Below are 14647 nucleotides of genomic sequence, written 5' to 3'. Positions count from 1 at the left end.
AGTGTCGAACCCGTATCTTAACGATCATGACCTATGCATAGATGCCCACAAACAGAACTGTCAGTTTTATAAAAGCAAACATTCGAAATTCATAAATTCAAATTCGCATTTCGAACGTCATGTTTTTTTCATTGCGTTCTTGTGGCTCTTGTTTGCGAGTTATCGACACCGTACTTTGTCAGATATTTGTAGGGTCACCATGAAATGTTTATATTTTCATAATATCTCAATTTTACGAATTTTTTTTATGTTTTCTAAATCTAAATATAGTTTCACTGAGTAAAACAAACTTTAATATAAATTTGTGAATAGTTATAGACGGATTACTTACGTTAACTTTTAGTTACTTGTATAAAAATCCTGTTACCACGATTCTGACTGCTTTGGATAAACCGAGCTCACGGTCGCATCGAGTGTTAGGTGATTATCTAAATCCATAGTACTATAATATGAATGTCACCATCGATCTTGAGTCATGATGTGGAAGCTTTGGTATTAAAAGTTGCAAGAAGGTTCTTACTTACTTGTACAAGCTCACAATACAATGCTCCTTATAAGAATATGAATGTGTTAAGCCATGTAATTGTGGAACATGTTTAAAATAATCATTTACTATTATTAGTACCTACCTATTAGCAATGATTTGAAATCTAATTAGAAATCCGTTATTCTTACTATTTCATGGTCACATAAGAATCAGCTTTTTTCTAAAATTCGATTTTCGAAGCTTCGTCCTCCGCGCCCTTTGAGCTGCACTCGTTCTGAAACTCGATTACAGAATGATTGCATATTCTTTGATTGACGTTCAGTGTACTTTGTTTTACGAACGGCGACGGTTTCCGAACGACTGCTAAGTGCCCTTTTGTCGAACCGCGCCATTTACGTTTTTTCGTGCAGTCAATGATAGAAGGGTTTTGTTCTCTTATTTGTAGACATATGTGAAATAATCAAAAGGATTATTTTAGCGTTTGATACGAACGAATGAAATACCAACGTAAAAAAATTATATAGCTATCCGAGCATCGAATATTGTATAATTAGTAAAGTTAATGCGAGACTACGCACCCCAAAGTGTTTTTATCAGGTCAAATATGTTTCTTTAGATGATTTCTTTTTTTTTGAACTTTTAATATACTTCTTTCAATATTTTTAACCAACTTTGAAATTATTTTTGGTTTGGAAGTATTTACTCTCGACTTGGTCATACTTTTTTTTCTGTTTGAAAGATTACTGGAGTGCCCGGAGGCACTTGGTCATACTGTAAAGTTTAACTAACTATAAGTTCATCCATCTAGGCAATTTAAACAAATCGCATAACTGAAGATAGCTTCAGTCAATATCTTTTAAGACAAGCGAGTCTAGTGATCAAACTGGATGGTGCACGCGTACCATCCAGCTACCACTCCGTTAATTACCTACGACTACTGTTTACAGTTAATAAGGGAGTACCCTCCCGGACGCGACACCCACACGGGGCTCCGTTGGACCACCGTTGCTCGACGAGACAATTAACTTATTAAACGTAAGCCATTGATCGTTAACAATTTACTTGATGTCATATCTGAATATCACTTACTCTATGGACTATATATATACACGCGTGGACTTTGTGCAGGTTGTTTAAGGGCTAGGGAATAGTTTGAATTCTGCGTAATTATTGTGGTAGAATTTGTTGTAAGTCTGCTCAGGCAACATCGTCCTACCTGCTTCTGCCGCGAAAAAAGGCGTATCAGTTCGAAGAGCGGATAGCATTACAATCTTATTAAGATTTGTAACTACAATGAGTTACTATATTGTAACAATATGAGACTTTAGAACTTATATCTCAAGGTGGGCGGCGCATTTACGTTGTAGATGTCTATGGGCTCCAGTAACCACTTAACACCAGGTGGGCTGTGAGCTCGTCCATCCATATAAGCAATAAAAAAAAAACAAAAAAAAAGATTTCGGGTGGCGACATTCTGATGAAAAACAGACAAACGAATCCGCGCTTGAACTGATTATGAATATCTCAAGCAGCAAGGCTTTTCTTATAGAAGATAAAAAATACGATTTCTTTTAGGTAATGGTAAAAAATAAAATAATATAATTCATCCTTCAAGCTATTACGTCAATGCACAAGTCATTATGAAAGTTTATCGATAACATTGTATCGATGGATCGCGTGTCTGCCCCCTATTCATATATTAATGGCAGGTGTAACACTATGACATGTCTTTGTGTCAATTGTTTTAGTATAAAAGGTGTTTTAAAGGTTTCAAAAGAGAAAGTGCTCAACTTAAAAGGTTCGTAGACGACTCAAAAGTTCCGGTATTGACACAATTTAAAGTATTTAAAGAGAAGAGTAGTGAATGTAATTTTCAATAGATCATTTTTTAGGGTCCGTCATGACCCTATTAGTGGACAGATCTGTATCTTTGCTGTGACGACACACACATAATATGTATATTGTACCTAATTTTGAAGATTTGACTATTATATCTATATTTGATTATATGTATGATTTATCATAAACAGGATGACTTCCAGAACGTACTAAAACATACTAATAGTCACAAACCTACGACCTTTCGATTGCATACCAAGTGTACCACATCCAGGTACCAGAGTCAATAATACACAAGTTAAGAATTGATCTACCATCAAAGAAACTAATTTCTTTACAAGACAACTTAAGTACGTAGTTACGGCAATTAGCTTTTGAAGAAAAAAACCACAACAACAATGGCTACCGCAAGAGAACACAATGAACAGCCGTCGGTAATTGCTGGTGGAATTCGCGAGATGTTACAATTACAGTAACCAATTATGTTGATCGAACTAATCTAACTTATTCAGATGGAAGAATTGTGGCGGCGCTGGCTGGTCTCCTTGCGCCATCTCTACCTGCTGCTGTGGAACACCTCGCAGGGTGAAGGAAAAGCTGAGCTGTCATTATCGACCTCATAGCAGCTGTATTATGATGTCTTGGAGCTATGGTAACCAGGTGAAATCACATAATTTAATTACTAATTTTATATTTCTGTGGACAATCACAATCGTTATAGAAATATTTAAAAAAAATGTCTCGTTGAGACCACATTTATATGCTAGAGATATTGATTGAAAATCTCGGGGTATAGCTTATTTCTACATATTTATCTAAACTGCATGCTACATAATTAATGCAGAAGTAGATGGAATCACACGCCTTGGCAGCATCACGGCAGCGATAATAATAATAACATTAGCCCAAAAAACTTTCCACAATACAGCAAATGTATTACCCAAAAAAGAGATAAAAAATGGTAAACCGATAAAAGTAAAACTTAGTGTAGTTGAGAGTTGTTCGCTAGTTCGAGATTTACACCCCGTCGTGAAGAGGGGAGGGTGAACGAAAAAACACGTCGACAAACGTAATGTGACGTTTCGATATTTTTTGTCGACCCTACTTTGTAGGGTGACCATGCTTGGGTTTTACGATAGAGAATTGTATTATAATATTGTATTTAGTGTATTTTGGAAATAGATCCCAAAGCAAAATTGACAGTTGTTCTAGTAATCCCTAACACGATACAACTAGAAATCACATTCGAATTATCTCTAAATATCCTCTTTTAACTTCATTTAATGAACAATGAAACCCCGCGTGGACGGTGTTGTTTTTACAAAATGTTTATTTCTAGTATTTGTTATTATTATTATTATTTTTATTGCCATTGTAGGCAGGCGAGCACACGGCCCACCTGATGGTAGGTGGTCACCGTCACTCATGGACGTCCGCAATGCCAGGGGCAGAGCCAAGCCGCTGCCTGCCAAACTGTTATAACCTACTTACTGTTATAGCGTAATACGATAAGCACACATATAATTTACCTCTAACAAACCACAGATTTAGTTGTGGAAGCATGGTATCCCTATTCAGCGAAGACAGTGTGTCATTACACCCTCGCGTGGGAGCCGGGGTCCGACGGTTGTTGAGCTGTTGTCGTTCGCCAGCAGTCGTCAACGCTGCAATGTCGTAACTCAATTGCTATGATATAAATACGTTCTCTGAGCTCAGGGGTGACGCGAATCAAAAATAAGACTATCTGAAGTTTCCCACATCAAGGTTCGTGTAAAATCTACATACTACTTGTGGTTTAAACATGACTAAAGCAACGATTGGTATCTGATGACTTCAACAACTGTCTCCGCTGGATTAGAGATGGTGCATTGAAATATATTAAGAATGTATTATTGTTAATTGTTTTTCACTTTTGTTCGTGACTGTATTAGTTTTGTCATAGTTCAAGTGTTTTATTGAGCCGTTGAAAATGATTTGAATCGACAGTCGGCGTCACATGAAATGTTTATTTGACGATTATTTGGTTGACAATACCATGTCAATGGCAAGGTAAACGCGAGTCTACTACTAAAACTGCCTCACTGGAAATATAGCTACCTTACCCAGGTACCCCATGCTTTGTGAATTTACCTTTCAAACTGGAGTGCATTGCAGAAAAGTGCAAAGCAAAAGAAAAGCGACTCTTTCTTTAGGATTGAAAGATTACTGGTGGCCTGGAGGCCTTTCCAGTTTCACCAGGAGCAAAGGCTCAGCCAGGAGGGGTGGGATCAGAACGATACAGAGAAGATTAGCATGGCTCGTGTATAAGCGACTCTATAATCACTACAAAAGTAGACAATCTAATACACGAGTGGAAGTGGAGTTATTTACAAAAATATAATGAAAATGCCTCTTCATAAAGCAACTTGGCTATGGTTTTGGTGTTTCAGATGTCCAAGGGCAACCTCGCAGCGTCTGTCAGTCGTATCGTCTGTCTTTCTGGACAATAAGAAAAGGTATTAATTATATGTTTGAGGTAAATTCGAAATTATCAGATGCTTCCGAAAACTTCCACGGTGAGAAGTTGCCATCACTCCCTGATCCTCCATAGGAACCAGGAAATATTTAACACTAGACGACCTGTAAGATCGTCAATCGATCTACTTTTTTTATTGGTTAGATGGGTGGACAAGCTCACAGCCCACCTGGTGTTAAGTAGTCACTGGGGCCCATAAACATCTACAACGTAAATACGCCACCGACCTTGAGATATAAGATCTAAGGTCTCAGTATAGTTACAACGGCTGCCCCACACTTCAAACCGAAATGCATTACTGCTTCACGGTAATAGGCAGGGTGGTGGTACCTACCCGCGCGGACTCACAAGAGGTCCTACCACCTGTAATTACGCAAATTATAATTTTGCGGGTTTGATTTGAATAAAGTAAACCGTGAAATCTGTAAGCGCTCATTCATAATCGCCAATAGTGTGTGTGACGGATATACGAGATGGTAATTCAGAGCCCACGGTCCGCGTGTTTGTTTATGTCAAGTCAGTACTATAAAATGCGATCTGTGCACAACCCAGTGAGTACTTTTTGTAACACAACACCGTTTACAGTCGCATGTTCTGATATCAGTCCACAGGCACAAGGTATAGGCGATAGCGATTTTCAAATATAAATTTTCATATCCGTCCTTGACGAAGCAAATTGTTATTGATTGCAAAACGCCTAGTGGCTTTTTTGACGACTGTAAATTTGAAAGTAGTCTAATAATTTAGTTATCACTGTGGTCTATAGACATCACAACGTGCAGGCCACAGTCCACACACGGCTCAAGACACCCGTAAGATGTCGAAGACTCAAGTGTTTTGTATGTCTTCTTCGCGGCATAAATAGGCAGGATAGTGGAATGTTCCCGTGTGGTCCCAAGTATATACCATTATCAGTAATCATGCAATATTTTGCCTATCTATTACTGGTAAGCTCGAGGGGCTATATGCTAGCTTCACCAAATATGTAGGCGTGCTCACGGGGATCAGCCTGGGAGTATATCCTAACACAGTATTTACGGTTGCACTTTCTTAATTCAGCTGTATTTTTTTTATACCGTCATATTTTTCGTCAATCTCTATTATTGACATTGTTCATAGGCTTGTTACGTTTGCGTAAAATATTACTAGACAACATCTTCTGCCTTAGACCGAGTCCACTTCCTCTGCAAGCATTACAGGGCATTTTGAATTCTATTTCTATTGGTTTAAACTCGATAAGCCTGTGTATGAACCGTGGGAACATCCGAACCTCAATACTGATAACACAGCTATTCATGTAATACTAAACCTTTTTTGTTCATTCATAACAAACTATATTTTGTCTCTTTCACGCGTATGGATACGAGAAATGTGCGAAGGAGATGAAGTCTTTATTGAATCATTGAATTCCAATGAACTGTCACTTATGGCTTTTTTTGTCGCAATTAGTTTTATTGCGCATTTAGTTATTAGCGTAGATGAGTGACGAGCGTACGGCTCACCTGGAGTTAAGTTTTTGTCGAAGTAGATGGACATCAGAGAGTAGGTACATGCTGCTGCCTATTTTAGACATGAATCAGACCAAGTGAGCTTATTGCCTATCTCAAAGTACTCTTGTCTCCTGTCTTCGATATTTTTTCTAAAGTCGAATTTTGTTCTATGATCATATTTGGTTAAGCAAAACCTCTATTTGATGATAACGGGTATTTTTTTCTCCCACCTATGACAATAGCCTTGAGAGGCTATTTCAGCTTCTCCTTGACGTGTAGATGAGCTCACGGGGCACAAACCGGGAGTGTTGTTAACACTGACCCTAGCAAGAGCAGTGCTTCGCAGAATCTACCACCGGATCGGAAGCGCGACCCACCGAGAAGATCCGGCGAGAAACTCAGTGGGCTGTGAGAGTTTATAATACTGAGTTTCTATCAATTTCCTCATTCAGCCTTGAACCCAGCATGTTCACTGTGCCGTGTTTACAGGATGGCTTAGAAGACGTAAGACGCGCGCCGGCGCCGCTTCTAACATTAAATCAAATTTCACGTAAACACGGTTTTATTAGAGACATTAGATCATTCATTAATCGAACGAAAATAATTAATAATTTAAAAAATATGCAAACAGCATGCTCGTCGCCGCGGCCTAAAAGATAAGGCGCCCGTATCGAGCGATGTGACAATACTTGTGTTCGAATCCCGCGGCCAGGTACCAATTTTTTTATTGAAATTCGTATTTGACTTATGTTCACGACTAATTCCTATGATTAAATATTACATCACATAGTAAAACTCAAATTGAATTTAGGTCCTGATGTCCATGGGCTCCGGCAACCATTTAGCTTCAGATGGTTCTCCTTCTTCTTGCGTCAATAGTTTTCAATGCTGAGAGTTATCAACTATCGATCTAGAACTAGAGGGGAATAATTGGCATATTTTTGTTGTAACAGTTTAAAGGGTTCCATTCGCTTTAAGATCGTCACCAGACTAGCCCAATGGCACCGCGTTATTGTATAATACTGTCTACAGAAGATTGCCTGCTTTCTAATAGGTGAGTGGACTGCTTTGGATGGCAGTGAAATGGCGAAGTAAACCTGCCATTAAATGGTTTGTCTCATCGATATAATATTAATAAAACACAAAGTCAGAATATCAACACATGCGGCGAAATCGGTGCTCCCGGCGGCCGTAAATGAATAAAAAAATGACCCTCCGTCTCGCTCGTACGTATTGCGTTGTCCCTGTCCAGCGCTGGCTGCCGCACAACATCTGCTCTCAATGTGATCAATGATGTTTTTTTTATCAACTTTTATCATGTCAATGATTGTTATTGACACGGAATAATGATGTCGAAACTTTACCGATGGTCGGATCTCGAGTGTGCCGCGTGTGGATTCACGTCGGAAGAGTCGACAGAGAGTCACATTCGGAGTCACCCAACACCATCATATTAACCCACTTTTAAGGCATCGAAAACGTTTCAACGTCGGAAAACGTGCTGAAGATTAGCTGAATATCTATACTAATATTATAAAGCTGAAGAGTTTGTTTGTTTGAACGCGCTAATCTCAGGAACTACTAGTCTGATTTGAAAAATTCTTTCAGTGTTAGATAGCCCATTTATTGAGGTAGGCTATAGGCTATATAACATCACGGTAAGACCGATACAAGTGGGGCACCAATAAAGAATGTTTCAATTCATATTTTAACTTTCTACGTAAATGAAGTGTGGGGTAAAATTTAGCGTTATGCCAAAGTAACTATTCCACGCGGACGAAGTCGCGGGCAAAAGCTATTAGTTAATAATACCTCCAATGAAACAATCAAATAATACACAGGACGATTTGTAATCATAGACATCAGCAGACTAGCTCATGACCCGGTTACCGCCCATAGTTACTTATTCATCATTATGTCTATCTAATCTGGTAATGCTGTAATACTGCCAAGTGGGCAGTAAGCGCGTCTCCCCACCGCAACAATAACAATACACCATGAGCCGCGGCCCGCCCTGGCAACGTCGCTGCTGACCGTATCCTCTTAATAATCGATACTTGATCTGCTTATGTGACATTGACCTGATTCGCAATAAGAGGGGTTCAGTTATAATTATTTTTATAATCAGATGCGCGTCTAAAGAAAGCCTAAACATCTGGAGTCAAGTGGTCGTTGAAGCCAAATGTCCCTACGCACCATGGAAAGTCAGAGTAGCAAAGCACAAGAGGTCCCTCTTGTGAGTCCTCGCGGGTAGGTACCACCGTAGGTAGGTACCTATTTCTGCCGTGAAGCAGTAATGCGTTTCGGTTTGAAGGGTGGCGCAGCAGTGGTAACTATACTTGAGACCTTAAAACTTATATCTCAAGGTGGGTGGCCCATTTACGTTGTAGATGTCTATGGGCTCCAGTAACTACTTAACACCAGCTGGGCTATGAGCTCGTCCAACTATCTAAGCAATAAAAAATAAAAAATAAATCCTGGTCACGAATGACCAAGCTCTAAGCTGATTTTTACTTTAAATTAACCTTCATTAATTTGGTTATTCGTTTTGTATGAAGTCCAGTTACGCCATCTAGTGCTAAGTGGCGATTTGAAGGCAACGAAATTGCCGGCGTTCATCTTGACACTGAGGTCGAAAAGTGCTTTGGAACTGCTGGCTTGTGCTTCAAATAGGAATATGTATTTAATTCGCGGCAGTAATGTACTGCGACGTATTAGAACCTCGTGCGCGCTTAACAAATTCTAGTGCGATTAAAATAAGAAATTCAGTAAGTAATTTTTTCATCAAAAATAACAAAAACCAAAAAAATAACTCACATTACCTATACTTCAATAAATTGACAATAAAAGGAACGGGTGTTTTATTTTAATTGAACGTGTTAATTACGAGTATAATTTGCGTAATTCCTCGTTTCTTAACGCCCTGCCCATTCCTGCCGTGCAGTAAGCGGTACGTTCCAGTGTGCAGGGTGGGGTAGGAGTTGAGACTGAGGTCTACCAAAGTGAGCTGCGGCATTTACGTAGTGATGCCCACGGGCTCCGAAGACTAGTTATGTTCGAGCGGCCTGTGAGCTCGTCCACTGATCTATCTATCTAATAAAAAAAAATTATAAGTTTTAATGATGATGATATCGAAGGATTACAAACAATTAGATAAACACTGCTTTAAGTTATGTTGTCTTACTATGAACGATAGACCATCTTACGGCCCATCTGATGTTAAGCTATCCCAGTTTATTCACCCCAAGCCACATTGAGATATGAGGTCAGTTTCGATTTCCAATAAGAAATTACGAAATTTAGAAATATACCTATTAGTTCTTATAGGAGCTCTTAATGCAAAGGGAATGGGGTTTAAGATTTGGCACGTAACAATTATAATTATTTTTCCTTACCTTAATTTTTACCCACGGTCGGAAGATTGCTACGAATTTAGTTGACAATGACATGGGCAACGCTCACTTATCTAATAATGATAATAATATGGAATAGATCGTAAAATTTGCACTTAATATTACGAGAATAAATGCGAAACTGAGCTAGTTGGTTCATTGCGCGTTTACATGTTACATGTTCTGAATTCCGTCATTCTGAAGTTGCATATACGTTCTCAAGGGCGGACAATAGATATAGGATATCTTTCAACCAAAAAAAGTGCCACTCCTTTTAATTAAATTAACGTAAGTAAAACCACAAGAAAAAGCTCGTAGATATAAATTAAAGACGCAAAATCGAAGCAGGCAACAGATTTCCTTTAATATTGAAGATGGAGAACAAACCGAGGTCACTTAAATATTGACATCTCTAAGTTAACTTTATCTAAACAAATTTAGTATGAGTTACTTATGAAGATATATGAATTCATTTATAATATAGATTTCTAGTATTGAAGATAATTATAATAAATAATAGTTCAAAAAAATTAACAAAATACGCTTTTATAGAAAATCCAACTAAAAATAGTAAATAAATTTTTAATTAACTTGAATTAAAAATAGTGTAAGAAAAAATGATTTTATTGTAAAAAACCATGGGGTGCTTTTCAGGATATTATCAAAATAACCCTTCTACTCATATCTGTTCATAAAAAAATTATAACTACACTGATACCATGCACAAATTGTCATCGGTCCTTAATAAGTATACCTAATTTCGAGTTAATCCGACGTTTTGAAGGGGGTCAAAGTCTTGTTCAAAGATTCCCTTACAAACATACATACGTCTGAAGCTAATAAAAGCGTATTAAAATAGTCCGAACACAAACAAACAAATTTTAATTACATATCTCTTTGAGTGTTTCGTCCTGGTTAGACTGATGAGTTCACGGTCTACCCGCCTTCAGACGTTAACAAGATTCAAATGTACAAACCAATGCCGGTCCAGTTCTGTTAATCGGAACGCAGCGGCAATGGATAACGTGGTTGTGCTCACAGCTGGGCACCTCCCCGAGTAGGCTCTAAATGTGCTATAGCCCCACTAATTGCAATTGTCATATAATTATAACTCCCGGGGAAGCGGTTGTATCCGATATTAATTTCATTTTTTTACTTTATGAAAGAAAAGAGGATTCTTACATAATTAACTGATAACAATGCTACACACAGTCTGCTCACTTTTTTGTATTGTTTGGATAGGTGGACGATCTCACCGAGTTACCCGAGCCCATAGACATCTACAACGTAAATGCCGCCACCCACCTTGAGATATGAGTTCTAAGGTCTCAGTATAATTACAACGGCCCCACCCTTCAAGCCGAAACGCAATACTGCTTCACGGCAGAAATAGGCAGTGCGGTGGTGGTACCTACCCGTGCGGACTCACAAGAGTTCCTACCATCAGTAATTACGTAAATTATAATTTTGCGGGTTTCATTTTTATTACACGATGTTATTCGTTCACTGTGGAAGTCAATCGTGAACAATTGTTAAGTACGTATTTCATTAGAAAAAATGATACCCGCCAGCGGGATTCGAACACCGGTGCATCGCTAGATACGAATGCACCGGACGTCTTTAGGCCACGACGATTTCCAACTTTCTACTTTACCTCTAGGCTGTAGACGAAACCTGAGCTACTTATATTAGAACTTAAATAATTGTCAAAAAGTTGGGTCATTAATATTTTGTTAATTCAAGACCAAAAATTAGAACGACAATTGGTAACTTTGAAAATAATTGAACACGCGCTTATACATAAGGATAAAGCTTTGAAGTAGCTTATGAGGCTTTTATTTTTTCGGTAAGACTTGTCCACAGATTCATATGGAATCACAACAATCCCTACACACGTACTTTGTCCAGTTGATGGAGTTAACTTTTAGATTTACACATTAAAATAATCTAACTCAATATAGAAATCTGTTAATATCCCCCTAATTACGTAGTTTAGGTTGTATTTTATAAAATTTTCGCAAAAATTATAACAATTTTCTTAAATAATATTAAATAGTAATTAAACAGGTTTTCCGTAGTGTAATTGTCTAATTGAATAGATTTCTAATTAGATTATGTTTCAGGTCCAATTAAAAAACTTGATGACAGCAAAAGACAGAAATGTGTCAAATAAAACAATCTATCAAAAAGCGTTCTACTTTTTATGGATATTTTGAATGAGCGAAAGAACTTTCGGTCAGTCTGTTGTTAAATGTTCACCGGAGTCAATTACAACGTGAACTAACCCACCTTGAGACATGAGGCCGAATTCTCAATTGTATTGTATATCGGCTGTCCCACTCATCAAACCAGAACACGTGATGGTTTCGCGGCAGAAATAGGCACAATGGTGCTATCGAGCCACCATGGATGCCTTCGCAAGTAATTACGAAAGCTACACCTAGTAATCATTAACAATGTCCATTGCTAACCGATCTGCATTTAGCATTCGTGAGCACACGTTACGTTTGACGGACAACAACACATTTGGAACCCTCATCCTGAGTGTTGGTAAATTATCGGCGCCTACAAATTAAATTTAGCGAGTCAGTTCAATGAACTCTGAATGTAATTTGATTATTTCAGATCCGCGGGCGGACTCGCACCTCAGCGTCTCGGCGGCAGAACGTTACCAGGGTCCGTGGACATCACCATGTGAACTTTGTAAAAGCCGCCCAACTTCCGCCCGGACTTTACCTCACCACATGTTCCTATTGAACTATAATTACTTCTTTGAGTACTCTAAGTACTTATCCTAATTGTATGCACTAGTGATACGCACGAGATATGGTGTCCTACTTATTTCTGTCGCGGACCCACGTCAGACAATCATCAAAGGTAACCAAAAGTCAAAGGTCTAAAATCAAACTCTTCAAACTGAAATTTAATTTAAAAATTATAAAAATTAGGTTGTTTTGATTTTTATTGCATTAGAACGCGCAGGATTGTAGTACCGACCAGAGCATGCTTTTGTTAAAAAAATCCGCAATTGTTATAATTAACATTACACAAATAAATTATTTAAAAAAATAGCGTCATTGATTCTGTTATTATACGACACGCGACATTTTAACAACAGGCTTACAAACAGACGCGAAATTAAAGGCTTAGATAAAAAAAAACGTTTTGTGGGCTTAGTATGCCCGTGAAGCGAACGATCTGATTGATGACAGTGGGCCTGTTTACGCACAAGTGACGAATACGGCTAGACTTTCATTTGATTATCACACCTGCATAATAATTTATTTATCTGCTGTTCCTTTCGGACATTGCATAATAAACCCTATTTGTAATAAATTTTGGTGATCAGTAATTAATTTTTGTTCGAACAGTTTTGTCACACACATGACTCATAATTGAGACAAGTTATTTAATGTAGCTTCGTAATCCAGCTCTTTCATCGTTCAGTCCTTTTGAATTATAATATTTCATGAGAAGCGCGAGGTTAAAACGTAGTGTTTGTCATCATCCTACCTAACGTTTGTTAAGCTCTAAAAGTTATGCTCGACTTTCAATAGTTCATTTAGGATCACTGTGGCTCTCGTTGCGACTCGTTAGAGAAAAAAAAATCCGAGTTTTATCAATTTCGATATTCAAGCAAAAAAGTTATCATGCGTGTGTGATTTTATAAATTATATTTTTCATAGTTTAATCTCATGTGAGTTGCAAAGTTATTGGGAATCTCAAAGACGCGTCCCGGCGCTAATCTCCGTTAGCGAATATAAGCTAAGCAAATATTAATTATTGCTAAGCTTTTCTATTGCAAGTTAAGAAAAAAAACACTGGTCACTTTTTTCGTTGTAAAATATTCGTTGAACCAAAATAATTTTATGAAAGTTGTGAATTAGGTACATTTAGGTAGTTAATTTCAAACGAGTTTTAAATATTTTTTTTCGATTATTTTTTAATTTTGTATTATTTTGTATTTGATTAAAATTCGTTCAGCTATGCATTTTTTTTCTAATTTCCCCATAAAGCACAGCACAGTTTTAAAATGTATATTTGTAATTTTTTCTGTCGCGGTGACTGAGAAAGTTACTGAAACTATGAAAATTTACAGAAATTTGAAAACAACTTTGTCATTTTCGAACATAGCCTAGTTCGTGTTGTTTTTAATAGTTTCGAAAGATACGACTCTACACGTTACAAATAGCCCTAATCCTAGAATAAAGCTCTCACTTACTTGTTCTCTAAGTCAGAAGTCACAAACACAAGCTTTCTGTGTCCACAATCACTTTTTAGTTCAAAACAAATCACAGATATTCGTAATATTATTTGTTTGCCGCTGAACGACACACACGCACAGAGTGACAAAACGTTTTATCAATATTACTAAATAAATCCACACTCGGGTCCGTGCGATACAACTCTCTCAAGTTCGAGTCAAAGAAACAAAAACAATAAACTTGTCACACGAACTCAAAACGGATATTCGCGGCGAAATTGATTTAAATATTGAATCGAATAATCGATCGATGATTAGACTGTCGATCGGACAGTTGACACGACACACGTAACGATCGATGATCGAAGACAGGATTCCGATCGGTTGAGTTATTATTACGTAAGGCGGTCGGAGCCGCGACGGAGCCGCGAGCGCGCGTCGTAGTCGCGACACACGACTGCAGTGCGATCCTTTGGACCGGACCCCACCGGCACTGCGCGCATCTGAGGCTCACTCCTTAGCGCGGCCCCGCCCAGTGGGACGCCACTCGACAGCTAAGATGACCGTCTGCCTCTCTGTCTTGCGCCGCGCCAAGTTCGCGCTCCGTCCCTGTCTGGCCCGGCGACAGTGGGGCGCGCCAATGGGATCGGTTCGGCGGATCGAGTCGAGACGATGAATCGAGATGTGTACTTAGGTATCACTGCACGAGTCCTTTTGTTG

The 14647-nt window shown here is 38.3% G+C and overlaps 1 protein-coding gene across 4 annotated transcripts in view; it reads right to left on the bottom strand.

Moving 5' to 3' along the window:
- The window catches only part of cut (homeobox protein, cut), a 182117-nt gene extending 167679 nt beyond the window's left edge, over nt 1-14438 (bottom strand). For all 4 annotated transcript variants that reach the window (XM_028171142.2, XM_028171143.2, XM_028171145.2 and 1 more), the window contains exon 1: nt 13946-14438. The gene's annotated coding sequence lies outside the window, so the exon portion shown is untranslated. The remainder of the gene's footprint in view (nt 1-13945) is intronic.
- Nucleotides 14439-14647: the final 209 nt, after the last annotated feature.

The sequence above is a fragment of the Bombyx mandarina genome, chromosome 16, assembly GCF_030267445.1.
Source record: "Bombyx mandarina strain Sakado chromosome 16, ASM3026744v2".
Lineage (NCBI taxonomy): Eukaryota > Metazoa > Arthropoda > Insecta > Lepidoptera > Bombycidae > Bombyx > Bombyx mandarina.
This window is presented reverse-complemented; position numbering and strand designations above follow the sequence as displayed.